The following is an 18,274-nucleotide window of genomic DNA, read 5'->3' as shown; positions in this document are numbered from 1 at the left end:
GTCTGTGGATTTGGTGAGATCTGGTTCTGAGTCTTTAGTTACCTGTTTTCCTGGCTCCTGGTACAAATAGATATTTGAAACTTACCTATTGAATACACGCTACATACAGAGGTTGCTATAATCTAAATGCACTCGAATTCCAAAAATATTCAGTGATTACTTATTTTCCTTTAATCTCTTATCTATTTTCAAATATAGAAGGCATCGTACTCTTCTAAATTGCAATAATGTGCACTGCACATTTGCAATTCCATATTTTGGAGTTAGGAAGGGATATAATGAATAGTATCATTAATAAACTTTTATTAAGATCTTCCCATGACACAGTACACCTCACTAGCTCAAGATACAAAAAAAGTAGGAGGATCTCCCTAAGATACAAAAAGTAGGTCTCCCTTCAGACCTGGAGAATCGAAAAAATATATATATAAATACAATTTTTCAATTTGTGGTTAGAGATTCTGCTGTTTTTTCCTAATAGCCACAACAGCCCCATCAGATGTCATCCAGGTTTGCCTCGGTACAAAAAGATAGAGACTGGTGATGTTTCAGAAGTGACACATGTCACATTCCCTCACAGTTCAGTGGCCAGAAGTAGTCACATGGCTTCAGTTGGGCTGCAACGGGGAGTAAAACATCGTTCCCTGTGCCAAAGAAGGAGATATCCTGGAACTGGTGAACATTAGTGACTTTAAAGACTAAAACTGAAAAAAAATTTTTTTTAAATAGATTTAAAGTCTTAATAATAAGAGTGGTAAATGCTTCTGTAAAAATTCAAGCAGTATAAGATAATGTAAAATCATTAACAAAATCCTTCCCCAAATGTAGCCACTTTTCATATAGTTTTGTGCATCATTTTAAGAATTTTTTTATTGTATTTACATGTACATACATACTTTATAAATCACAGTGTAGATGATATTAAAGTAGGATCATAGATGTTTTCGTGGAACATTCTTTATTTAAATAGTCTATTATGAACATCTTTCCCTAGGATCATATATGGATCTACCTCATTACTTTTTATGACCTCTACCTGCAGTGTTTTCCATTTGTGAAGATAAAATTATATAGACAAAGCGTTGCTCTAATGGTGATAATAATGATGACGAGGAGGATATAGGCAGTATCCCTTTAGGATACAACTTTAGGAAGTATGAGGTAGGTACTATTATTATTGCCATCTCACAGAGGGGGAAACTGAGGCATAGCGAGGTTAAGAAACTTGCACAAAAATCACACAGCAAGGAAGTGACAGAATCACGGTGTGATTCACTTCTTTCTGGATCCAGAGCAGATACTCATAACCACTGGGATATATTGCCTCTCCAGGGTGTAAGACTTTACATTTTGAAGTATATTTCAAAATTACTTTCTAAAACGTAACGTCGTATGAAAGTCCCAGCAATAATAAAGAGTGTCCATTTCCTCACACTTTCATCAACCCTGAGCTGGTTTCAACTCTGCCATCCTGACATGTGAAGAATTCTCATGTTCAATACTGTGTTCGTTTGTGAGGACTTCCAGAGCAGTGCATTGGAACATGAAAAGAAGCAGGAAAGATGCTAGACACTTCTGGGAAATGATACTTGTTTTCGCAAGAATCTCTTACATTCATACTGTCTGAGAGGAAGGATTTGACAAGATGATTAATTTGTCTTTTCTCTTACCTAATTGTGTAGTTGCTACTCATTTGAAGCAGTTTCCTTCTAATGTTAGCGTCAACCCAATCCTCAAGCATCCGCAGTTACATTTTTGTGTGTGTGAGGAATTTAGAGAAAGGAATGAGAAGAAGCATTTGTCTGGTTTCTAAAGTGTGTAAATTATGAGAGTGGATATTCAGCGTTATGGGTTGCACCATGCTATGTGCTGAAAAGTCTCGCAGCAGAGTGTCTGCATGTTCTTAAGTTCTCTTTTGTGTGTGTGGTGGTGGGGGGTGGGCGGGTAATGGAGGGAGGCTTTAGAGAATAGGGCTGTAACAAGGGCCCATCTTAGCCAGATCTAAGAGCAGTACTGTATACAATTATTTAGTGAGCACCAACTATGTGCCGAATCGTATGCTAAGCACTAGAAATACAGTGAGAACCCGAAGACAAATGGTTTCTATCCTCATAGAGGATATCACCTGGGTCAAGGGGCAAACTAAAGTAGTACGTGATACTTTAAGAACCTGTGACTAGTCACGAATGTCTTCCATGAGGAACTGATGTTTGACTTAAGATCTGAATGATGAGGAACCATCAAACATTTTTCTTTCAGAAAGGATTACATTTGCTACCTTTAAGATATCTGGTTGAAGACAGGTCAGATAGTGCTAGGAAGCTTATTGTCATTGTCCAGCAAGAGACAGTGATGATCGAGGTTCAGGTGTTGGTGGAATAGATGGGGAGGAGACACATACAAGAAATGTTTAGTAGAGGAAATGGATAGGACTTGTTGATGGCTTTGATATCAATGGTAAGGGAGAGAATAGTATCAGAGATAATGCCAGGTTCCTGGCTTGCATACTTGGTGGTGTCTTTCTTAGCTATGAGAGTCACTGAGGTAAGACTGAATTTGAGAGAGTGCATTATGAGTTTGGTTTTGGAAAGACTGAACTCTTAGTGCCTTTGAGATATCACAAAGACAAAAGTCTTATCTTTCTTATTCACTGTTGTATCCCCAGTGCCTAAAGTGGTATTGTGCATTTTGATAGGTACTAAAACGGGTGGGTTTTTCTTTTTGTTAATTTCATAAAGACATATCTTTTTCTTTATTTAAGTTACTTTACCTTTCTTAATAACATTCTAACATTTTATTCATGTAAAAAGCTTAATTTTTTTAATAACGTTTCATTTTTTTTGTTACTGTAACAGGATCCATCCCCCAACCCCTTCTTCCCCCTCCCCCCCGCCCATGATATTCTCTAATGGGTTGTTTTTTTCTTTAAAGGAATGCTATTTACCTTTTAAATTAATGCAACCAGCTACTTTACTTAATTCTTAGAGTTTTCTAATAGATTTTCAATCAATTCTCTAGGTTCTTTTAGTTATAGATTTCATTATTAGAAAGTAAAGATAATTTTGCTTTCTTATTACTTCCTTTAAAAAATACTTAAACCTATATTATTTCATTTAATCCTTCCCATGACCTAAGTTTAAAAATTCCTATGAACTCCTTCTTCTGGGTAAGCTAATATACAACTTCATAGTAGAATAATAGAGTAGTTATATTTCATTTTATTAATGGATTTGTCTTAAACAAGTTTCAAAGTACTGTTTCTTTCAAAATGTACAATGTGCCACCTCATTAAGAAAAATCAAACATAAATGATGAGTCTATGAATCCTATAAATGAAGTCAATGCCTAGAGGCTCATTCATTCATTCATTTATTCACACATATTCACTGAATAACTGGGGCATATCAGGAAAAATTCTATGTTCTGGGGATACGGTAGTTAAAAAATAAAGGGAAAAATATCTGCCGTGATAGAACTTATATTTTAGTGGGGATAACAGATGATAACTGGAATAAATAAAGAAAATATATGTTTTGTTAGATGGTGAAAGTTGCTAAGGATAAAAGTGGAGTGGAAGAAAAAATATAAAGTATTAGGGAGGGATGGTAAAGTTTTAGATAGGATGTATAGGGAAGGCCTCATTGAAAAGATCCCGTTTAATAAGAAGAAAATAAGGGGCAATTTATCTGGTCATCTGAGATGTCATTCCAGGCAAAGGGACACATTTTGTGCAATGATCTGTTATTGGAACAGTGCTGTGGCTAGTGTGCCTCGAGCAGAGACATGAGGGAGAAATCAGGGAGTTCAGAGAGGTAATGGGTATGGGTGGTGGGGTAGAGGCCCTGTAGGCCACAGCAAGGACTTTGGCTTTTCTTTTGAGTAATATCAAAAGCTATAGATGAATTCAGATTGAAGGAATGACAGGATGTGGCTTATGCCTGAAGAGGGTCACTCTATCTGCTAGTAAGACAGGACTGTGGGTGGACAAGGAGACCTGTTAAGGCCTATTTCAGCAATCCACACAAAAGGTAATGGTAGCTCGGGCCAAGTTTATAGCAGAGGAGGTAATGAGAAGTGGTTGGATTGCGGACATATTTTGAAGGTAGGATGAACAGGGATTTCCTAATTGATTAGCTATAGGGTATTGGAGACAGGGAGAAGTTAATGATGCGTGAGATTTTGGCTTGCATAGTTTAGAATGGTATTGCCCTTGATTGAGGTGGATAGACAGCGGGAGAAACAGTATTTTTATCTGGGGCTTGGTTATTGGGAACTTTGTAGTTCTATTTGAGAGGCAGAGTTTTAAGGATAGGCAGAGAGGTTTCACAGGGGTGTACCATCTCATTCTTTCCTCAGTTCCGACCCCTCCAGCCATGGCACTCCACTGACAAATATGTGGTTTCCCAGCAATATCAGGCTGAAGAAAAGCGGGGCGAGAGAAATGGGGCCAATTTCAAAATGGGCAAGGGAGAACAAAGGGAGCCTGGCTACCTGCACCTATGTTAAGAGATTTCACTATATTTGCTTACCATGTAGTGTTTGTTTCTGAGCTACAGAATGCATTATTATATAAAGATACGCTCTTTATAAGACCTACACTTCCTTGCCATTTTATTTATTTAACAAATACTTACCAAGCATTTCATCTATGCCAGTTTTGGTGCCAGGAGTTGGGGATAAGATTTGGTCATTTCCCTGAAGCAGCTCACAGCCTAGAGGGCACATATACATAAATCATGAGAAGTATTATAACAGAAGGTCGATCCCAAGCTATGAGACTAGAGCACAGGGGACGATGCATTGTCAGGTAAGCTAGGCTGTGTATTTCTCTTTTGCAACTTAATTCTGGGATTCCATCTTATTAGTATTCTCATTTTCCTGTATGAATCAGGGGTTTAACTACTAAGAGATTGCAGGGTTCTATATCATAAGACTCTTCGTTGCCTGAGCTGAATTTCCTTCAGGACTTGCAAAATCTTGGGTCATGGGATTCCAACTTAAGATTAAAAAAAAAAAAAGTCCCAAGTTTCTGTTCCTTGTTTGCAATTCTCCTAAACATAATTATCTAACTTCTTCTCCAAGTGCCGTGACAAAGCAAAGTTTTTTCGATGGGGGTACCTATGTGAAAATTGAATGTGTTGTTCACGGTCTCCGTAACCAGGTGCTTGCCAAGAAGCAAGACCGATATGCACAAGTGAACAGCTTAAAGGAGAATTTTTATTGATGGTGGAGAGTTGAAGATACCTGTATATGTTGTACTTCTGTTGTTCATCCTTTTGAAAGGAGTCTATGAGCCCAAGCATTCATTTCACGGAGTACGCACTTCTTTCTCATAGAAATTTGCATTTCTGTTTTCAGTATAGACCAGTGTGATACAATGAGGTTAGGTAGACTCGACTGTTGGTTGTTGTAGGATAGTTATAATGCTCTCATTTACCGTAGCAAGGTATTACTTGAAAGACACCATCTAGCTTTCTACCTTTAAATTTATGTAAGTATAGCAATTGCATTTACGTAAGCATAGCGATTGCTTTGCAAAGGATGGCTTGTACAATTTTCTACTGAGTCTAGTGTGGTCTCATCTTTGAGTTACTTTTTTTCCCAGAGTCATCTATTTTTATGGTCAGAGGATAGGGAAAATAAGGAAAAAAATGGGGAAAACTAAAATGATGACCAAATGATATTTGTTCATTTATACGTACAGCAGTTGCTTCTTAAGTGGCCAGTCCCTGTGGGAGTCATTTTGCATGGTTGGTTTGTGAGGGCCAAGCAGTAGGTTTGTGCCTGGGACAGGTTAAGAGGAGACTTCGCCACACTGTGTTTGTGTTTAGGGAAGTGTGACTTTGTTTCAGTGCCCCACCGCCCTTATGGAGCCCACACCCCTGCAGCTACCAAGAATTATAGAAGTAGTGGCTTAATGTTCTTCCTACCCAAAGTTCTCCTCCCACCGTCTCCCCATCTGGCAGCTCATCGATGACTTCTGCTGTACTCTCCACTCAATCTAACTAGTTTGGCTAGCGTCACCTGATTAGAGCCTGTTTGTGGTTACTTCTAATGAAATCATTTTGCAGTAATAAATAAAGTTTTCTAAAATGCTAAATAGGGCAGGAAAGGGTTACATCAAGAAATAAGATCTTTTACCTTATTTTTAGAAGTTTTATTTATTTATTTTGAGAGAGTGAGAGAGAGCGTGCGTGGGGATGCACTTGTGCAGAAGCAGGGGAGGGGCAGAGAGAGAGAGGGAGAGAATCCCAAGCAGGCTTCGTTTGCACTGTCAGCGCAGAGCCCAACATGGGGCTCAATCTCATGAACCGTGAGATCATGACCTGAGTCAAAATGAGGATTCTGACACTTAACTATCTGAGCCATCCAGGCGCCCCCAAGAAATCAGATACTTAAAAATGGCTACAAATATTCTTTACTCTGATAACCAATGAACTTGGGATATATTATAAACTGAACCAGATCATGGTGTCTCTGGACCGTTTTTCCAAAAAATTGATTTAAGATCTTCTACTTTTTATTTCCAATTTTTAATCTCAGGTGTAGTCAAAGAATGTATTCAGGGGTGCCTTGGTGGCTCCGCTGGTTAAGCGTCTGACTTTTGACTTCAGCTCAGGTCATGATCTCACAGTTTGTGGGTTTGAGCCCCGCATCGGGCTCTGTGCTGACAGTGTGGAGCCTGCCTGGGATTCTCTCTCTCTCTCTCTCTCTCTCTCTGTCTGTTCCTCCCCTACTCTCTCTCTCTCAAATAAATAAATAAATAAACAAACATTTAAAACAAAACAAAAAACAAAACAATGTATTCAGCCTAGTTTAATAAACAATATTTAAGCCCTACTGCATGTTGGACACTATGCTGGATGTAAAAGACATGACTGAGACACAGTACTTGCTCTTCAGGAGTACATGCTCCAGTGGAGAACAATGGTGCATAATAATGTCATTATCACAAAAATCACCATGTTTGGGGCATCTATTATGTGCCAGGCACTCTGCTTGAGATTTTTCATGACTTAATCCTCACAATATTCACGCAAAGCATACGTTTATTTTCCACATTTAACAAATGAGAAAACTGATGTTCGTGAAAATCCAGTTACTTGCTCAAGGTGATAGTAAGTGGTATATTTGAGTTTAATGTATGTGAATTATCACATTCCATGACGTGTGCTCTTACCATCAGGATATAGCACTTCCTAGTAAAAGAAAACCCGTACCTTTAGAGGAATGTGAAATGGGTAGATGTGCTCGTGTGTCTACGTAGATGTCCTTCATTAGGCATAAAGTTTCTTATTATATTTCTGTTGTTGTTTCTTAGAGAGAAAAGAAATTAAGTTGCTCTATTTTCTGGAAAAGTCAAGACATGAGGGCAAAATAATACGGTATCATTTTAGCAAGCGTATGAAATTTACAAAGGAATGCTGACTTATCCAGGGAAGTCAGGTTGGATAGACTACATTTAACCCTGCAGCGTTTGCCGCCGTTCAAGATGTTTTCTGACATTTTGAAAATTTCTTTAGATTCATTTTTTATTTCTCACAAAGAACTCATTTTATTATTTATTAATCAAACTTATTTAAAGCAAAGACGATCAATTTATCATCAGACTTGGCTCTGGATAAACTTTCAATGTTTGCAAAAATCAAACCTACCCTTTTAAAGAGGACAATTTGGAGCATTTGACATTCAAAGCAATATGAGGCAACATACCTGGTTCAGTTTTGGTGGCAGTTCCACCAACATTTCTCAAGCAATCGATGGAATTGATGTAATTTTCCAAGGGCACTAGTTGGAAGTAGGCAATACTCACTTATTGCTTTGAGTTCTTATATTTTTAGTGAATTATTGCTTTATAGTTACAGATCATCCAGGTATCTTTACTCCAATGAAGTGACAACTTGAAGCGTCCTGCTTCATGTGGAAGTATTTCTTTTAACTTCCCCTCTCCTGGCCCTTGTCCATGAAGGAGAGAGCAGCCGGTTCAGTCTGCACCTAGCAAAAGATCAGAATCCAACTTAAAAAAGGAAACAAGGAGTCAGCGAGAGCCAGAGCAAGAGAGGGAGAGAGAAATCATCAAAATGAGGAAGTGATTCCTCTGGTTATCAGAAACAGGAGCAAAGTAACAATGGCTGAAAATTCACCTCCCCATGGGGGAATGAATCATCAAAATAACCGGTGGAAAACAAGGTTGTGCAACCTTGACCAGCGTGTGTCACCGGCTGGTGGAATTTTTAGAAAGGCAGCAGTTTGGGTTCATCACTGCGGTTCGTGATTGCACACACCTGTTTGGGGTATGGATTTTGCAACCCCCCAAAAAGGGGAAACTGAACTCACTGCTCCTCCCGAGCTGTGCAAAAAAGCAGAAAACCACAGCTGCTTGAGCAGTTAACAGATATCAGTAAAATACCCATGTTACATAATTAAGGATAACGTTCTTGAAGCATATGGGCCGGAGGTATTATACTCTCATTAAAACTTTAGGTAGGGAACAATTTAGCATATTCTCACACATTTCTAGGGTTGAGTTCTATAATAAATGTTTGTAATTAGACATGCTCTAAACAGTTTATTAAATAATACATGAAGAAATGGTTGATGAAATATAGACGGCTCTGCATTTTGTGTACAATGACACAGGCATCAAGATAAGAAATAAAAGATTTCTTCTCATTGACTTGATAACTAGTCACTCTGAGCAGCTTAAGTAAGACTGGAAGAGGTTTCATTCATCAGAGCAGCGTGTCTGTGATCTTAAAGAAATAGGGATTGATGGCTCTGGATTTTATTTTCCTTTTCTTTTTAAATACATTACATGTAGCAATCTTTGAACTCTACTCCTGAATAAAAAGAAATGCTTTTGACCAGAGCCATGCAAAAATCTCATGCACTTTATCCTGGCAAGAAAGAAGCAGCTTGATAGGGAATGATAGGGGTGGAGAGAGCCAAAAAAAAAAAAAAAAAAAAAAAAAAAAAAAAGATCTGAAATTACATTTAAAAATTATACCTTGATGAATAGGTGCTGTTATTTATGAACTGGAGAGGAATAAGGCAGAGAAGTCTCTTGAAAATCTCCAAGGCAGGTGTTTGGTCCCTGGGGAAGTGGTAGGAAACATGCCCCTGAGATGATATTAGATGCAGGAAAGAAATTCTTTCAGTTCTGCAGCCCTGTTTGATATTCAAGCCAGGTGATTAATGGTCAACCATTCTTATCTGAATGGAAGAGTCTGTGATCTATGGAAAATGAGCTTGGATGATCTCAGGAAGTTCTCAAGGGATGAATAACAACTTTTTGAAGTCAGGAAGGTCAACTGGATATTTTGTTTTCTAATGCACACAAATAAGAAATCTTGTAACAGAATAAACATGAAATTTGGAACGCCTTCTAGAACATACTTGGGGAAACTGGGCAAGGATGACATAGCTTTTACTGATTTGTCTGCTTAGTAGGTAAATGGGGATGCCAGTCTGGCAGTTTGCACTGGCAATAAATCACCACTAGACATTTTATTTAAAAATTGGCACTGGCTCGGGGGAGGTAGGGGTTGTCAATTTGCTTTTATGTTGAGGCCAGGCACAATCATAACACACACAAGCCACCTGGAAACTTCAGGCCACATGGAGAAGCATGGCTCAGGTCTCTAATGGCTGTATTTTTGCATGCTTGGAGAGCGCAGGGCTAAATCACAGTCTCAGGATCCTGAGCAGAAAGATCTTGGCAAACCGGCACAGCCTGGAGACATCCCTTTCGGAAACCAGTTTGGTTCTAGAATTATGATGTAGGAAGGATATCATAGATTTGATGTAGGATGGAAAATGTGATGACTTACCCTTTTATTGGTGATGGTGATGGGGGAGGGAATCTGCGGGGCCCATGCAGAGCACAACACTTAGTACATTTCAAAAATCACTCCATTATTAAAGAATTGGATAGATTTCTTCCCCTCCTCCCCCCCCCCCCCCCCCGCCGGCCTTATCTGGCTTGGGAGTTTACTTTTTAAATTTGTGATAAATATTGAGAGGGGAAAAAAAAAAGATATCAACGTGATCATACAACCACCACCGTCCTCATGTGGGCGGGGATGTTCTTTGAAAATGAAGATTTTTAAAAGATAAAATGGAAAGGGGGAAAAGGCAATATGGAGCCATTATAGCTTCTCTATTGGAAATGGAGAATTTCCATTAGAAATTCTAATTTCTAATTAGAATTAGAAGGGGGATGAACCCCCTTTCTTGCATCTGGTTCCTGATGTGCTGCGTGTTCTTCAAAGCTTCACATATCCGTGCACAGTTTCTTTTGGGTCTGAGTATATCAATTTGAAAATATGATAGTGTATCAGGACTATTATACTACAAATAAACTGATTTACCAAATTATTAGTCTTTCTTCTCCGTTTACATATTACATTTGTAAATGTTAATTATACTGCGTATTTTGTACCATGCAAACTATTAGAAAGGATCTGGTTAAGATAAAGATGTATTGACTTACTTTGGCCTCATGAATAATTCAATTTGTTCACTTTCTGGAAATATCCAGTTTGCTGATGATGCTACAAATATTTGAATTTGATTCAACTTGTCCATCAAAGATTTGTTTCCCCTCCCTTCTGGATTTCATATATGTAATTTTGATAACACTATTTACCAAAAAGTTAGAAAAAATATATATTTTGGTTTCTGCTTGGTGAAGTCATTCAAAGTAGCGCCTAATGTCAAGAGCACACAAGGCACCCCCTCCAATGATGTGCTGAACCAATTGGCTGTTTTCCTGGTATTCGGGACATGGGAGTATTTAAAGAGTTTTGGCATTAATTACACATAAACACTTAGAGCATTACATACCCAACCTGATAGGATTTTTCTTTGTTTTAAAATATAAAATACTAGATCCTTTACTAAATGTTTATAAAAGTTCTGTTATAAATGCGAAGGGATCTGCATTCCTTAGGCCACGGTGTCTTACAAGCTCTCTGATAGTGAATGACAACATTCATAAAATGAAAAAGGGAAAGAAAAAAAGAAGAAAAATGAGAAACCCCCAAAGCAGTCACTTAAAAAAAATCCCACAATTCTGCCAGTATAAGATGCCTGCATTAAATGTCATGCCAGCAAATCCTCACTCAAAAAGATCAAGACGCAGCATATACAGTATTAAGGAAGAGAGCCTCTTGGGATAGCCTCTAAAATGATGTAGGTAACTGGCAGGTGTTTATATTTTTAATTTTGACTTGTGCACCGGTATTCATTTAATGGTATGTTTTGGAAACAGACATGTGACAGTCTTCATCTTGCATGCATGTCTAACAATTATTTGGATTTAATATAGACATTAATTCGGAGTGAAATTTATTCATCTGAATTTACCATACTCGAGGGCCCTGAAAGATAAAATGTGAATATTTACAGCATCTTGGGTTTTGCAGCTAACCTGTTAATTTCAGGGCAATTCAGCTTCTAGTATTTACCCTTCCTTTTTCTCTTCCTGCTTGAGACTTATTATGGGCCACAAATTTGTGTGTGTGTGTTTGTGTGTGAAGAAAGTGTAACTTATTTTGTGGAGATCACAGTTCTAACCTTATTTTCGTTATTTTGTAAAAAAAAAAAAAAAAGCCTTCTTTCATCCTTAGTGCAGAAGTGGATAACATTGTTTACATAAAGTTATTAAGATATGAAATATATCAAGGATAACAATGATTCCAGGGGAAATAATATGTATTTTAAAAGGCATCTTATTCTCCACGAAAATAAAACGCCATCACTTTTCACTGAATTATCTGAGCATGAAAGGGCACAGGCATGCACAGGCGTCCTTGCACTCGCTCACTCGCTCACTCAAGCAAAAATAGTCTCTGAGGGAGAGAGTTGCAAAGCTGCTACCAACTTCCCCAACATACCCAAGAATGTCTTTATTTAGAAACTCCCATGTGCTATTTTTTTTTTTTTCAGCTCTGGAATCTCAGGGATTTTCCCATCCCTCTGCATGCTTGAGACGTTTTAGAGCATGGTAACCCCCTCTTGGAGTCCTCTAACGCTTCTGTTTTATTTTTAAAATGTGGGCAGTGTTAGTCTACTGGGAAGTGCCCATCCTGTGACAAAGGAGGGCGAGGTTCCCAGCGCGTGTGGCAATACCTCTGAAGATCATTGTTGGGTCGAGAGCCCAAGGCCGTGATCCACCAAGGTTTCTTTTGAAGGGCCTTTGAAAATCATGAGATTTTAAGTCAAGCTCTTTCTGAGAAGGTACATCGAAGAGCCATGCGTGGCCACATTGGTAGAACACTTTGTGACTTCTCGTAGGCTCATTAAATGGTAACAGTTGATCTTTTGCCACAAGCCCAGGATATGACACATGTCTAGTCTTTTTCAAATTGTAATCGACAGAGTGGACCTGAATTTTGGTAACACATTTGCTTTCAACGCAAGTATGGCAACTTGGCCCTTTTTGGGCCAGACTGTGATAATCTCTGAAGCAATTTATTGTAGTATTGTCCCCCTGCATCGTGTGGGTGAAGCTATTAATATATGTTCAAAAATCATATTTGCATATTGTTTTTGATAGAAACACACTACTGCCTTTACAATAAGGCACAATGTGCAATTGCAGAAAACTCCTTTTCACTTATGAACGTCTGAGTCTGAGATTCACACAAGCCGCACTTTTGTTTGCCTCCAAAATGTGGGTGCCAAATGAATCTACTGCACTAGGCTTATGAACACTACTGCAACTGTGCGGCCACTATTTCTCTACTGGGAGAATTGTTTCGGCAGATAAACCATCTGGCTTGAAACACAGCCCTCTTTGACAATATTCCCCATTATGTTAGCTCTGAAACAATGTGTACAACTATGCTCCAGTGGAGGACATGTTAACAGAAATTCAATGTCAAACAATATCTGCTCTGTAATCTTTTGCTAAATGTAAAAAAAAAAGAGGTAATCAAAATGCAAGATTTTAATTCTTTAAAGAGTCATTGTGAATGTGGTATAAGATGAAGAAAACTCAGGAAAATATTTAATAAGGAACTATAATAGGACAATGTTTAACATAGTGACTGTTTCTTTAAGGATCACCCATGGAAAATGTGGCTCCTTTTGTTATAAATATCATAAAGATGGTGCCTTAATGCTTTGCGTTCGTCCATTTCCTTTTTTCTTAAGTGTGTTCTAATATGGATTGATTATATGCCGTGGGAGAATTGTTGCAAGCCAGTATCTGTGGCTCGAGATCCTGACGTGAACTTGAGTGACTGACTTGCTGTGACTTAAGAGTCAGGGACACTATAGAGAAATTGCAGTGGGAACAGGTACCACCTATATCCAGCTAGAGGAAATGTGATAGAACTTTTAAGAATCCAAACTACCAATGTTATTGTTATGGAAGAAAGAGGGAAACACAAATATATATAAAATATGTATATATATATTATATTCATATATATATATATATATATACACACACACACATACATAATCAGGTTCAAATCTATTTAGGGTAATGTTAAAAGAGAAGACTTGAGTGAATTTATAAGAAAGTTGTAAAAAGGTGAGCGTATATGAGCCTATGAGACCAGAAAAAATCTATGGTGGGAGTGTTTGGCCCATTTGTTGGGATGATTGTAGAAGCACTTAACATATTACTGAAATGAAGAGAAATTGAGCTAAATCCTAGGAATTGCTACAATGTATGTAGAGTAAGAGAGAGTCTTAGGGAAGAAAGCTTGATGAATCCATGAGAAAGATTGATAACTTGTGATAATAATTCCCATGAGGCTTGAAGAAAATGGTACATAGATAGGAAATGTTGATTGTTTTTTCCTCCATCACAAAATTGCCTTGTATATCTAAGACATTCAGGTTTTTTTTTTTTTTTTAATTTACTAAGTAGATTTAGTCCTGGTTACTTTGTCTTTCTTTTTATGTTCTTCCGGTACCACTCTGTCTTTAGTTATGCAAACAACATGTCTCAATGAAAATCTCAACTTTTGGCTTACAAGGAACCATGGTGTTTATTTTTTCTAGTACTTTTACAGATGAGAGAACTAAACTACTTTTTCTTTCATTTTATAATTTTATTGTACTGGATAACCAAGAACTTGTATTAATCAAAGACTTCATTCCACATGCTCTGTGTCCAAGGTGATTTCTGAGTAATGGTTTCCAATAAAGAGGCCCAGTGAATCACATGAGTTGACCAAAGGACCCAGGAGGAGCCTCATGAAAGACTAATCAGTGAGCTACTGTGAATAGGAGAACAGAGGTCTGTCCCTAAATGAGAGGAAGGCTCTTTTGAGGGTTTGGCTGGTGAGCATGAGATTTTTTTCTCACATTCCTCTCAGAAAAAAACCATACTGCCTGCCACCTGGGAGCCAATGCCAGTGACCTACAAAAAAAAGGGTCCAATGGAGACTGCTGGTCAGATCTGATTCTACTGTTGTTTCCTTGCTGAAGAGGAGAGATATACATAGATTCCTTCTGTGGGCTGGAGAGTATGCTCTACAGTCCTAAAGGCACTGGGATTTTCTCAGTCTATTCAGGGTCATTAGCTGTAGCAGGCACTCTATTAAGTTATATTGTGTCTATGTTTATGACTAGGTAGTGAACTCTGGATTATGTCTCTAGCAGGAAAAGAACAATCAGCAAATTAATGTATTAGACTTCTATGAAGTCTTCTTTGGTAAAGGTTAATTATCACGCTAATAGTATAAGGTCTGCTGCCAGGAGGAGAGTACTTAACACATGAGCTTCTGTTTGCATTTCCCAATTTTTTTTTCTCACCAGTGATGGAGACATACTGTCACGTGGTAAGGACAAACCTTTGTTGGAGAGAAATTGGGGCATTGTTAAACATTAATAAATCACTTGATTTTTTTTTTTGTCTCCCTAATCTTTCTCCTGCAATTTTATAGATTATCTGTGGTGTGTGTGTGTGTGTGTGTGTGTGTGTGTGTACACATGTGTAGATTGGGTCTCTGTGTGTGCATGCATGCACATATTAAATTACCAAAGCTCTGACAAGTTTGAAAGGTTCGCCAGAAGCATTTAGATATAGATATGCCATTAATCTTTAATTTGTAAAAGATAAAATTCAAGTAATTGTCATTGGAAAGCAGAATGTGACTTGTTTGAAGGATTATCAGAATTTGCTGAGATAATCATTTGATGATACAGACATGAAATTGAGCTTCTCTGTGTTTTTGGTTTAAGTGTTTTAGGCATAGAATTTTAGAACTGAGAAGACAGTTATTTCTGATGATCAGAGCCCCAAGAACGGGATTCTGAGAAAACCTGAAAAGCTCCTGTCCCAGTAGGTAAGGGGACAGTGGTGAACGATTTACTTCTTTGCTGTCCTGCACTGTTCTTCAGGTAGACCGTATCCCCTGACCCTTGTAAACTGGACAAAGAAAATGAGTGCAACAGGTCCAGGTAGGTTCTCTCCCCATCTTAGATGAAAAAAAAAAAAAAAAAACACAATCCAGCAATCCAAGCAGATTTATAATTTGATGGTCATCACCGTTTACCCAAGTAAATGAAGCAATAGTTGAGGTTTAAGAAAACAAGAAACGAAAACCAGCCCACCAACCGCACCGAGGTAGGCGAGCAGCCCGTGCTCCGGGCAGGTAAGGCGGATTAATAACAGGCCACTGCTAAGAAGGTTTAGGCTCTTACTGTCAGAGGGTAATAATTAATGATCAAATGTTAATGGAGATACTGGGCTGCTGATGTCATTAATTCAGCTCAGTGGAGCCAGTTCTGCCCGGGACCTGCCACAGCTGTCCCTGCATTTGCTTAATTATTCCAGTGCCTTCAGGCTCTTTTTCTTTCATTTTTTTTCCTTACCCTTCCCTCTCCAACCCCCCCCCCCCCCCCACGAACTACAGGACATTATGTTTTCCCTGACGCAGAATTATGAAGAGCATCCTGCTCTCTGGGCCCTGCCAGGCCAAAAATACGTGAAAACCCAAAGGCAACAAAGGAGACCATAACTTTTTACTGGGATGAAAAGATGGGGAATGCTGAAGAAAGGCCATCTTTAAATAGCCTGATTGTGCTGACATAATTTTGGGGTTCTTTAAGGATTTGGATGTTGAAAGTGAACTCTGAGCTGTGCAAAATGTCAAAGTGCTCACTTCTCCCACAATCAAACAAAGAGAATATAGAAAAAGTGGTGCGAGAGTGTTGATAAAACATAATGCCGTACAATGATCCATCCAGGGGGGAACTAGAAAGTGAGCTCTGCTGGGTAAATTGGGGCAAGGAAAATCTTGGTGCGGGGAAAAATGCCACGATAATTAAAATTCAGCTGTAGGAGTGTATGAATTTGCCTGCTGTGTTTTCGGAAACTTCTTGCATTTCTTTAGCTGTGAGTCTCTTTCAGCCATTGTATTGCCTTAAATTTAGGGAAAAACTATTCTTTGCAAACCCATTTGGATCTTTCTGCCCTGGCCTGATCTGATAATCAGGACATTTCTCACTTTGCTGTTTCCTAATTGAACGGAGTGTTTATTTGGGTTTTAAAAGACCCTCGCTTTTCAAAATGTGTAATGGAGAAAAAAAAACTAGTTCCTTGGCTTTGGGGTATATATTTTCTAGTTGTGATGAGTGTTAGGGTGTCAAAATAGGCCAATGTGTCTTGTGCCTCAGTGCTGGAATGCCGCTTGACTCCCTTCCAAACTGAAGCACTTAAAAAAATGTGAAACACTACAACAATTTCAGATCTCTCTCTGTGCGGCACATGGTGATTTAAAATAATTGAAGCTCTTCAAATTTTTATATGCGCTTGAATTTGGAAGTGATCGGCTCTGAGCATGTGCAGTACACAATGATTGAAAATTATTAGAGTCCCTCAAATTTATCGTGTTTCAGCTTGGGAGTGATAGGGGAACCAGGACTTTGGCAGTTAAAAGTGTTTTAAAATGATCATTACAGTCAGATGTTAGGTGATCAGAATTCTGGACACTTGTGTACATTTTTAAACTTATTGTTGAAATGACTTGATTTTTAGATTCAAAAGATATTGTTAGCCCACCAGAAGAAGGATTTAAATAAACCATCTAAAATGCACCATAGCACAATTTTACTTTCACGGTCATAGTCCCCATTGATGACCTGAATGTGATCATGATTGTAAAGCCAAATGCTCAAATTTGGCAAGAAAAGAAGTGTTCTTTTCTAACCCCTGCATGACAAAGAAATGTATTCAAGTAAAAACACCTGATGCGCTGTGGTGACAACATGTAGAGTCTGTAGTCTGTCCTTGTCTGCTTTTGCTTTAAACAAGGGGCTTTTTGAACTAATTATTTCTAATACATGGTCAAATTTTGTTTTTATTCAAATATTTTGAAGAAGCTGCTTTTATGAAAGATCATTTAACTTAAATATTCATGTTATGACATCTCTGAGATGAAATATACACACTCATTTTTAAGCCCTTTGTTTGCTCTGGCTATTTGGATATTGAACCAAATGCGAAGGTACATCATTATGAAATGTACAAGGTGGAATTCTCAGATGATTTACTTGGTCACTTGATGGTCATTAAACATTCCTCAAATCTTTTACCAGAGGATATTTTCTACGCGGGAACATTTAAACTTTAGCTGAGTGCCCTGATGCCGAGATTCTAGGATGTAAGGTAGATTTATGGTTCAAAAGTTAATAATATATAAGAAAAAATCCAGTCATTAAGCAGTCAGCTAAAATTCTTAACATGTTTTATTTGTACCTTTGAAAGCCACATGGACGCTCTCTTATTTGATTTAAATGGAAGTGACAAAGGTGAAATTCCAGCATATTTCTCAGTCACTTCCCTTCCTCAGTAAATGTTTTCATTTTGATAAAAATTAGGATAAGTTGATTATGGATTTGATTTTTTTTAACTAAAACCTGGAGTTGGAATTTGAAATAGTCTGGCACAGGAAAACTTTCTGATCTTATAAACTGGCTTTATGAAGCTCCATATTTTTATTAAGGCAAAAATTTAACAGGATTAAAATTAGAAAAATCTAATAATAGAAAATATGTTGTATTTGGGATTTCTGTAACCCTAGGGATTCAGGGCCTTGAACTATGTGAAGTCCTACATTTGGCAGAGTAGTCAACTTTTGCCCTCAAATTTATTATTAGTTTTTAAAGTTTGAAAAATTCTCTGTGTTTATATCCTTTTTGTTTCCCACTCTTACGTTGCCCTTTTGTGCTTAATTTTGACAGGCAGAAGAAAGCTAAGAAGGTTTGTTCTTAGTTTGCTAAGAAAAAAGCTAAGAAAGCCATTATTTGT

The 18,274-nt window shown here is 38.0% G+C and overlaps 1 long non-coding RNA gene across 3 annotated transcripts; it reads right to left on the bottom strand.

The window, feature by feature from the left end:
* Nucleotides 1–285: 285 nt before the first annotated feature.
* On the bottom strand, nt 286–8,030 carry LOC131503732 (uncharacterized). 3 transcript variants are annotated; one of them, XR_009257553.1, is made up of 4 exons: nt 7,714–8,030; nt 7,221–7,316; nt 4,635–4,712; nt 286–672 (listed from the first exon to the last, which is right to left on the bottom strand). It is a non-coding gene; the product is annotated as an uncharacterized LOC131503732 (long non-coding RNA). The 3 variants fall into 3 exon arrangements; XR_009257551.1 differs by having other exon boundaries at nt 286–666; XR_009257552.1 differs by lacking the exon at nt 7,221–7,316.
* Between the last annotated feature and the right edge of the window lie 10,244 nt (nt 8,031–18,274).

Source organism: Neofelis nebulosa, chromosome 2 (assembly GCF_028018385.1).
Source record: "Neofelis nebulosa isolate mNeoNeb1 chromosome 2, mNeoNeb1.pri, whole genome shotgun sequence".
In the NCBI taxonomy this organism is placed as follows: domain Eukaryota; kingdom Metazoa; phylum Chordata; class Mammalia; order Carnivora; family Felidae; genus Neofelis; species Neofelis nebulosa.
Note: the sequence above shows the minus strand (reverse complement) of the source record. Positions and strands in the feature narration are given on the sequence as shown.